This window comes from Homarus americanus, unplaced genomic scaffold (genome assembly GCF_018991925.1).
Source record: "Homarus americanus isolate GMGI-L3 unplaced genomic scaffold, GMGI_Hamer_2.0 scaffold6317, whole genome shotgun sequence".
Taxonomy (NCBI): Eukaryota; Metazoa; Arthropoda; class Malacostraca; order Decapoda; family Nephropidae; genus Homarus; species Homarus americanus.
In genome coordinates, this window is record NW_024730668.1 from 14318464 (window position 1) to 14329112 (window position 10649).

Consider the following 10649-nt stretch of genomic DNA (forward strand, 5'->3'; position numbering starts at 1 on the left):
TCCACCACGCCCTTCAGCGACTACTTTGCATAATACGACAGGTCTCGCCCCAGGACACAGCCAACGAGTGATTGTGTAGGTATATTTCTCCTCCACTACAGTATTTCTATTTCTCCTTCGGGGTCACGGCAGAAATTTATTCCCTGGACTATACAACCTGGAAATCATGTGGGTTTATTTCCTGCAGTTATTGTTGTTGCTGTTGTTGTTATTGTTATTATTAGTGTTGTTGGTGGTGGTGTGTGTGTTAGTGGTAGTGTGTGTGATGGTGGTGTGTGTTGTATTAGTGTGTGTTGGTGGTAATTATTGATGTGGTGTGTGGTGGTGTGTGTGTGGTGTGGTGGTGTGTATATTGAGTGTATTAGAATGATGGTGGTGTGTAGGTGTTGATGTGGTGGTGGTATTGTGTGTGTGTGATAGTGGTGTGTGTTGAGTATTGGTGTGTGTGATGGTGGTGTGTGTTAGTGGTAGTGTGTGTGATGGTGGTGTGTGTTGGTAGTGTGTGTGATGGTGGTTTTATGATAGTGTGTGTGATGTTGGTGTGTGTTGGTAGTGGTGTGTGATATATGGTGTGTGTAGTGGAGTGTGGTGAAGTGTGGTGTGGTGGTATGATGATGGTGGTGTGTTTGATGGTGTGTGTGATGGTGGTGTGTGTTAGTGATGTGTGTGTGTGATGGTGGTGTGTGATGGTGGTGGTTGTATGGTGGTGTGTGATGATGGTAGTGATGGTGATGTGTTGGTGAGGTGTGTGATGGTGGTGTGTGTTAGTAGGTGGTGATGGTGGTGGTAGTGTGTGTGATGGTGGTGTGTGTGAGTGTGTGTGATGGTGGTGTGTGTTGGTGGTGGTGTGTGTTGTTGGTGGTGAGTGGTGGTGTGTGTTGTGGTGGTGTGTGTGATGGTGGTGTGTGGTGGTGGTAGTGTGTGTGTGTGATGGTGTGTGGTGTGATGGTGGTGTGTGTTGGTGGTAGTGTGTGATGGTGGTGTGTGTTGGTGGTAGTGTGTGTGATGGTGGTGTGTGTTGGTGGTGGTGGGTGTGTGTGATGGTGGTGTGTGTTGGTGTGGTGTGTGTGATGGTGGTGTGTGTTGGTGGTAGTGTGTGTGTGATGGTGGTGTGTGTTGGTGGTAGTGTGTGTGTGATGGTGGTGTGTGTTGGTGGTAGTGTGTGTGATGGTGGTGTGTGTGTTGGTGGTAGTGTGTGTTGATGGTGGTGTGTGTTGGTGGTAGTGTGTGTGATGGTGGTGTGTGTTGGTGGTAGTGTGTGTGATGGTGTGTGTGTTGGTGGTAGTGTGTGTTGTTGGTGGTGTGTGTTGGTGGTAGTGTGTGATGGTGGTGTGTGTTGGTGGTAGTGTGTGTGATGGTGGTGTGTGTTGGTGGTAGTGTGTGTGATGGTGGTGTGTGTTGGTGGTAGTGTGTGTGATGGTGGTGTGTGTTGGTGGGTAATGGTGTGTGTGTTGGTGGTAGTGTGTGTGTGGTGGTGTGTGTTGGTGGTGGTGTGTGATGGTGGTGTGTGTTGGTGGTGAGTGTGTGTGATGGTGGTGTGTGGTGGTGTGTGTGTGATGGTGGTGGTGGTGGTGGTGGTGTGTGTGATGGTGGTGTGTGTTGGTGGTAGTGTGTGTGATGGTGGTGTGTGTTGGTGGTGAGTGTGTGTGATGGTGGTGTGTGTTGGTGGTAGGTGTGTGTGATGGTGGTGTGTGTTGGTGGTGGTGTGTGTGATGGTGGTGTGTGTTGGTGGTAGTGTGTGTGATGGTGGTGTGTGTTGGTGGTAGTGTGTGTGTGATGGTGGTGTGTGTTGGTGGTAGTGTGTGTGATGGTGGTGTGTGTTGGTGGTAGTGTGTGTTGTTGCTGATGGTAGTGGAGATGGCGATGGTAGTGGTGGTGTGTGTTGTTGTTGTTGCTGTGTTTAGTACTGGTGGTGATGGTAGTGATGGTGGGTCTGGTGATGGTAGTGGTGATAGTGATGGTGGTATTGATGATGATAATGGTGATAGTAATGGTGATAGTGATGGTGGGTATGGTGGTGTGTGTGTATTACTTGACTCCTGTATCATGTAAGTTTAATACCAGAGTCAGTCGGTAATAAACACTTTATTCCCAGAGTCATGGAACTGCAACTGTGACTTTATTCCAAATGGTACGACTATGTAAATCAGGGATTATTTCCAGGGTAAAATGTCATGAATATTTAATCTCTTTCATGGTTTCAAAAATACACGGACACATACAAAGAAAAATACAAAGAAAACGTAATTAAAGTCACTTGAAACAACGCGAGTAATTACAGTAATCACGTTGATGGGAATTTACTCTCAGGTGTAAATTAGAGCAAGGATGAACCTTGGCCTAGCTGCCACATAAATGTCAAGAATTTGGCATGTTTAAGTGTCATAAATGCTGCCTCGTTGAACAAAGAGGTGTCTTACAGTGTGTATGTGTGGTTGGCGAGTGAACACACGCAAACACACACACACAAAAATCTCTCTTTCTCTCTCGCTCTCTCTTTCACCACACACACACACACACACACACACACACACACACACACACACACACACACACACACACACACCATCCTTGACCACCGAAGGGTCAAGACGTACCTGGCTCCTCTCGGGCAGCCAGGTCAACTGTTATGTTGGCCCATACCAACTCCCTCCCTGAACCCTCCTCCCCACCGGAATATCAACAAGTTCACGCCAGAAGTTGCCTATTTCATTTAGGAAAGAAATGGAACCAGTGTTAAACAGAGGTGAACAGTGGTGAACAGTGCTTAAGTCAGTGAGAACAACTCAACAGTAACAGTGGTACCCAAGTTGACCTTTCACACAGTGAGGTCCCAGGTACGTGATAACGGCCCGACCCAACTACCAGCGATGTGTTAATCCGTCTACGATAGGAAGGCCTGGAACCACACCTCACTCATATAACACCATCTTTGAGAATTACTACACCACGTGAGGCCCCTCATAACACCATCTGTGAGGAATTACTCACCACGTGAGGCCCTCATAACACCATATGTGAAGGTACTACACCACGTGAGGACCCTCACAACACCATCTGTGAGGGAATTACTACACCACGTGAGGCCCCTCATAACACCATCTGTGAGGTGTATACACCACGTGAGGCCCCTCATAACACCATCTGTGGGGAATTACTACACCACGTGAGGCCCTCATAACACCATCTGTGAGAATTACTACACCACGTGAGGCCCCTCATAACACCATCTGTGAGGAATTACTACACCACGTGAGGCCCCTCTAACACCATCTGTGAGGAATTACTACACCACGTGAGGCCCCTCATAACACCATCTGTGAGGAATTACTACACCACGTGAGGCCCTCATACACACCATCTGTGGGGAACTACTACACACGTGAGGTCCTCCTAACACCATCTGGGAGGAGTTACACACACGTTTTTGCTGTTCAACACCTACATTAATCTGTATGTTCACTATGTTCCTTCACTTTCTCTAATGGCCTTCGGGCTGCAGAACTTTTCAATAAACCGTTATTATTATTATTATTATTATTACACACACACACACACAGATTGTTCCGGCTAAATAAAATATAAAAACAATATTTTTCAGTTACAGTACAAACTTGTACGTTTGTTGTGATGATACTCTGTATATATTATAACTAGTTGTGAAAATGTACATGTTGCAATATAAATGATTGTAACAGTGTCTACCGTCAATATATATATATATATATATATATATATATATATATATATATATATATATATATATATATATATATATATATATATATATATATATATATATATATATATATTTATTTATTTATTTATTTATTGTAAATCCACAATGAAAACTGGATAAGATAAATCTAGCCTGTATTTATATGGAGTTTTGAGTCTAGATTACTACCAATATAGTGGACTTTATTCCTCCTTGGTATGAATATGTAGATGATGTTCTTTGTCTTTGGCCTAAAACAGTGACCCATTGGAATTTTAGACAAGCTTAATAATATTGTCCTAGTATCACATTCAAAATTGAAGAGAAATAAATGAATCCCTTCCATTTCTTGATATGCTTATCATGAAATGGCCAAAACTATAAATTTAAGGTATATAGAAAGCCACACAGGTAGACAGTTTCATTCACTTTTATCGAATCACCAGGTCTACCAAAATCAGTTTTTCTGCTATGTTCCTAAGATGTCTGCGTATTTGTGACTCTGAATTTATTGACGATGTTTAAACACATTCGTTCTATTGCACAGAAACTTGGGTACCCTTCTGTGTTTGTTGATCGTTGCTTTAAAAAGAGGCTAAAAATCCTTTCATTCCTCTCAAACCAGACAAGTTCCTACACTTAAGAATATTTTGACTCTGCCCTATCGTGATGAATTTGTCCCGTTAGTTCGGTCCTCAAGCTTCTAAATATTAATGTTGTTTTCAAGTATGACTCAACCATTACCAATATGTTAATAAGGAATAGCCCAAGTTTGAATGTAAATAGAAGTGTTTATTATTCCATGTTAGCAAATGTAATTGTAATTATGTAGGACGACAGGAAAACACTGCAGCTCAGAATCAAACAACATAAGTATAATATCAGAACTGCATCTGAAAGCAGTGTCTTGTTCGTTCATGTTAGGAATAATAATCACCCATTGCTTGGAAAAAAGCTTAGAAGTATTCAAATCATCTTGTGTCACAGAAAGACTTCTGGTTGAAGCTAGTTTGATTACGGAATTAAAATCAATAAACCTTAGTGATGGTCAGTTCAAAACTGATAATATGTTACATAAATTTATTTGTCAGTGGCCCAATGTTAAAAAATGCTTTGAAAACCTTTGATCTTGATGTATGATAGTTATTTTGTGGGTCCTTTTCTGACCTGAACTGTCTAGTCACGTCATCACCCTTCTCTTAAGCTCCTCTACGTGTTGGTGTGGGGATTAGTGGATGTCATCATTATGACCTGGCCTCATGTTTTAGGTCACCCTGTATATTTAGCTCTCTCTGTCCATGTAATCCAGTTGCCTCTGAAGATGTCTTGAATAAAGGCAAAAGCTAGGTACTCCGTTGTTTCCATTTTCCGTGTGATTTTATCAAAATATATATATATATATATATATATATATATATATATATATATATATATATATATATATATATATATATATATATATATATATATATATATATATATATATATATATATATGCTAAACTTGTGGTTATCAGCATATACCTGGATCACCGCACCTACAGTGATTTACTTGCATATATATATATATATATATATATATATATATATATATATATATATATATATATATATATATATATATATTCTTTGGAAAGGATATATTATTATAAATAATAATGATAGTAATAATAATGAGAGAGACAACACGAGCGTCCTTCACTACACAACACACATACACACAAATAAGAACACCAAAGCAAACACACCTTATGAATGAAGACAAATGACTGTCTACATGGACAAATGACTGTAAACATAAACAAATGACTAACCATATAAACAAATGACTGCGTACATAAACAAATCAATGTTTACATAAATAAACGACTGTCTATGTGAACAAATGACTGTCTACAAAACAATGACTGTCTACATAAACAAATGACTCACATAAACAAATGACTGTCTACATAAACAAATGACTGTCTACATAAACAAATGACTGTCTACATAAACAAATGACTATCTCCATAAACAAATGACTGTCTACATAAACAAATGACTGTCTACATAAACAAATGACTATCTCCATAAACAAATGACTGTCTACATAAACAAATGACTGTCTACATAAACAAATGACTATCTCATAAACAATGACTGTCTACATAAACAAATGACTGTCTACATAAACAAATGACTGTCTACATAAACAAATGACTGTCTACATAAACAAATGACTGTCTACATAAACAAATGACTATCTCCATAAACAAATGACTGTCTACATAAACAAATGACTATCTCCATAAACAAATGACTGTCTACATAAACAAATACTATCTCCATAAACAAATGACTGTCTACATAAACAATGACTGTCTACATAAACAAATGACTATCTCCATAAACAAATGACTGTCTACATAAACAAATGACTATCTCCATAAACAAATGACTATCTCCATAAACAAATGACTGTCTATAAAAAATTTTTTTATTATCTTATTGGGCACCCCTACATCCTTGTGTAAGGTGAAAGCGCAGAAGCGTTTACAGTGCCCAACAAGGAAGCATGCTAAGTTCATGCTTGTCCATGTCTCTCATGAGTTAAGGGCATAGAAGCCTGAAGGTCAGGGCGTAGAAGCTGAAGAGTCAGTGGTTTTATGTCATTAAGTTATTAGGCTCCAACAACTTGTCCCTGAATACGAATTCGCAACTTTCGACTTACAACAGGTACCTACTGTACTGCTAGGTGAACAGGGACTAATGGGGGCTAGGAAGTAAGTCCAAACAACTTCCACCGGCCCGGGAATCGAACCCGCGACATCTTGCTTGCGAGGCAAGAACGTATATAAACAAATAAATCTCCATAAACAAATGACTGTCGACATATAAATTTGTTTCAACATAAACAAAAGACTGTCTACATATACAAATGATTGTGTACATAAGCAAATGATTTTGTACATAAACAAGCGACGGTTTACATAAACAAACGACTGTCTATATAAAGAAATGACAGTTTCCATCAACAAATGACGGTCTCCATCAACAAATGACCAGTCTCCATAAACAAATGACAGTCTCCATCAACAAATGACAGTCTCCATCAACAAATGACAGTCTACATCAACAAATGACAGTCTCCATCAACAAATGACAGTCTCCATCAACAAATGACAGTCTCCATCAACAAATGACAGTCTCCATCAACAAATGACAGTCTCCATCAACAAATGTCTCCATCAACAAATGACAGTCTCCATCAACAAATGACAGTCTCCATCAACAAATGACAGTCTCCATCAACAAATGACAATCTCCATCAACAAATGACAGTCTCCATCAACAAATGACAGTCTCCATCAACAAATGACAGTCTCCATCAACAAATGACAGTCTCCATCAACAAATGACAGTCTCCATCAACAAATGACAGTCTCCATCAACAAATGACAGTCTCCATCAACAAATGACAGTCTCCATCAACAAATGACAGTCTCAATCAAGAAATGACAGTCTCCATCAACAAATGACTGTCTCCATCAACAAATGACAGTCTCCATCAACAAATGACTGTCTCCATCAACAAATGACAGTCTCCATCAACAAATGACAGTCTCCATCAACAGCTGTCTCCATCAACAAATGACAGTCTCCATCAACAAATGACAGTCTCCATCAACAAATGACAGTCTCCATCAACAAATGACAGTCTCCATCAACAAATGACAGTCTCCATCAACAAATGACTGTCTCCATCAACAAATGACAGTCTCCATCAACAAATGACTGTCTCTATCAACAAATGACAGTCTCCATCAACAAATGACTGTCTCCATCAACAAATGACTGTCTCCATCAACAAATGACTGTCTCCATCAACAAAATGACAGTCTCCATCAACAATGACTGTCTCCATCAACAAATGACAGTCTCCATCAACAATGACTGTCTCCATCAACAAATGACAGTCTCCATCAACAAATGACTGTCTCCATCAACAAATGACAGTCTCATCAAAAATGACTGTCTACATAAAAAATATGTTTTATTAACAAATGGCATACATAAACAAATTTCTGTCAACATAAACAATTGACTAGCTATATAATAAAATGCCTGTCTACATATACAAATGACTGTGTACATAAACAAATAACTCTATAAACAAATATTATTTACATAAACATGACTATCTACATAAACAAAAGACTGTCTACATATACAAATAACTGTTATATAAAGAAATGTCTCATCAAACAAATGACTGTCTCCATAAAAATGACTGTATATATATATAATATATATATATATATATATATATATATATATATATATATATAAATATAATATATATATCCAAACAAATGACTGTCTACATAACAATGATGTCTCAAAAAAATGAATGTCTAATAACAAATGACAGAACATAAAAATTATGTCTCCATAAAGAAATGACTGTCTCCATCAACAAATGACTGTCTCCATCAACAAATGACTGTCTATATAAAGAAATGACAGTCTCCATCAACAAATGACTGTCTATTTAAAGAAATGACTGTCTCCATCAACAAATGACTGTCTACATAAAGAAATGACAGTCTCCATCAACAAATGACAGTCTCCATCAACAAATGACTGTCTGTATAAAGAAATGACAGTCTCCATCAACAAATGACTGTCTATTTAAAGAAATGACAGTCTCCATCAACAAATGACTGTCTCCATCAACAAATGACTGTCTCCATCAACAAATGACAGTCTCCATCAACAAATGACTGTCTATATAAAGAAATGACAGTCTCCATCAACAAATGACTGTCTATTTAAAGAAATGACTGTCTCCATCAACAAATGACTGTCTACATAAAGAAATGACAGTCTCCATCAACAAATGACTGTCTATATAAAGAAATGACTGTCTCCATCAACAAATGACTGTCTCCATCAACAAATGACAGTCTCCATCAACAAATGACTGTCTACATAAACAAATGACTGTCTCCATCAACAAATGACTGTCTACATATACAAATGACTGTCTACATAAACAAATGACTGTTTTATTAACAAATGGCAGCATACATAAACAAATTTCTGTCAACATAAACAATTGACTAGCTATATAATAAAATGCCTGTCTACATATACAAATGACTGTGTACATAAACAGATGACTGTTTACAACTCTTAATATACATATGACTGTCTACTTAAACAAATTACTATCTCCATAAACAAATAAAATGTGCACATAAACAAATGCCTGTCTACATAAACAAATGATTTTATACATAAACAAATGACTCACCATAAACAATGACACTTTCTTTGAAAACAAAGGCCTGTCTACATAAACAAATGATTTTATACATAAACAAATGACTGTCTACATAAACACAGACACTGTCTGCATAAACACAGACACTGTCTACATAAACAACTGATTGTCTACATGAAAAAATTAATATCTGCATAAACACATGACTGTCTAAATAAACACATGACTGTCTACTTATACAATGGACTGTCCACATATACAAATGACTGTCTACATAAACAAATGACTGTCTATATGAACAAACGACAATCTATTTAAACAAATGACTGCCTACATAAGGAAATGACTGTCTACATAAACAAATGACTGTCTTCATAAGCAAATGACTGTCTACTGAAACGATATGAATGTCTACATAAACAAATGACTGTCTATATAAACAAATAACCGTCTACATATAAAAATGACTGTCTACATAAACAAATGACTGTCTACATAAACAAATGATTGTTTACATAAACAAATGACTGTCTACATAAACAAATGACTGTCTACATAAACATATGACTGTCTACATAAACAAATGACTGTCTACATAAACAAATGACTGTCTACATAAACAAATGACTGTCTACATATACAAAAAAACCCACCACAACGAGACCCTCTTCCATATAACCAACAAATTAGGACGTAAATCAACTTCCTGTGAGTACAGAGGAAGTTGGTATACAATGGTTGGCGATATTTATTGATACTTTACATTGGATTTACTATACAACTAAAACATGTGATTTGCATATATATTGTCTACCCCCACCCAACCCCGGGCCCTGAGGATGGAGGGGAGATTATTCACAGTATATTGCACAAGCTGAAACTGAGAGAGAGAAAGAGAGAAAGAGAGAGAGAGAGAGAGGGGGGGAGAGGGATAGTAAGTGGATGAAAGAGAGACAAGGAGTGATACAGAAAGATATGAAAGAGATGAGAGAAAAAGAGAAAGATGTATAGTAGGCGAACATAGATACCGATGACAGACAGACAGACAGACAGACAGACAGACAGACAGACAGACAGACAGACATAGAATATTAATGCCTTATACAGTCACCCGTAACTATATATTTTATCTCTCTGTCTGAGTCGAACAACTGAACAAACTCAGTAAGCTGATGAACATCGTGTTAAAGCTAAAAGATACGAACTTGTCTTACCTTGGTTTCCGGTACATTAAGTTCACTTAAGTATAATGATGAAGATGTTGAAGATGATGATAAGAAAACTGGATCACCTGAAGAATAGTTCTCCTGGCATACTTCACTTTGTGATTAATCTCTCTAATACTTACCTAACCTATCGCTAACCTATATTACTTAACCTAGCCTTAACTACACTCTCGTTATCTTACTTAACCTAACCTAACCTAAAATAACCTAACCTAACCTAGCCACGTCAGAGTAGGCTAGAGTGTTAAATCATTAAGACTTTTAGGCAAGGAGGCTATTCTTCAGGTGAAGCAAAACTTTTTAATAAGGTGGATTACGAGTAAAATTTCTTCCGGAAGACAATCAGATTTAGGAATTTTATGACGAGAAAATTTCACAAGGGACAGTGGGACAATTCCTTATTGAAGCATTTCGTAAAAACATTTAACAGAAGCCAT